The sequence below is a fragment of the Penaeus monodon genome, chromosome 20 (assembly GCF_015228065.2).
Source record: "Penaeus monodon isolate SGIC_2016 chromosome 20, NSTDA_Pmon_1, whole genome shotgun sequence".
NCBI classification, from domain to species: Eukaryota; Metazoa; Arthropoda; class Malacostraca; order Decapoda; family Penaeidae; genus Penaeus; species Penaeus monodon.
This window is the reverse complement of record NC_051405.1, coordinates 36,054,587-36,055,033: the sequence shown is the minus strand read 5'-3', so window position 1 is coordinate 36,055,033 and position 447 is coordinate 36,054,587.

Here is a 447-nt window from a genome sequence, read left to right as displayed (position 1 = left end):
CCCACCAATCCACACTGATATGTATAGACAAGTATCTAAACAGAGAATGAAATCACAGTGCTTTTTCCTTATCAGACCTATAACCATTATGGAGAGGGCTTTTAAAAAGGTAATGAACGACTTTTATGGCCAGAAATTGACCTGAGAGAAGACGAGGTCACGAAGAACTAATTATTAATGTTTGTATTAGATTATTGGTTATTATCTTCCCCTTCGGGTAGGAGAAGAGGGGGGGTGCGCTGTTACCATTCTGGGCATGTGGCCTTTCCATTTCTGTTTTTTGTCTGATTCATTTGATATTTCTCTCTGCGTTTTTTTCTTTCCTGAATTCACCCTCTTTATATTTCCATGGTAGAAAGAAGCGAAAGTGTTATTTTTTTTTTTGCAAGGATACGCACAAATAAACCAAAGAGAGATAAAAAGAGAACGGCGTAGAAAGAGGACCGT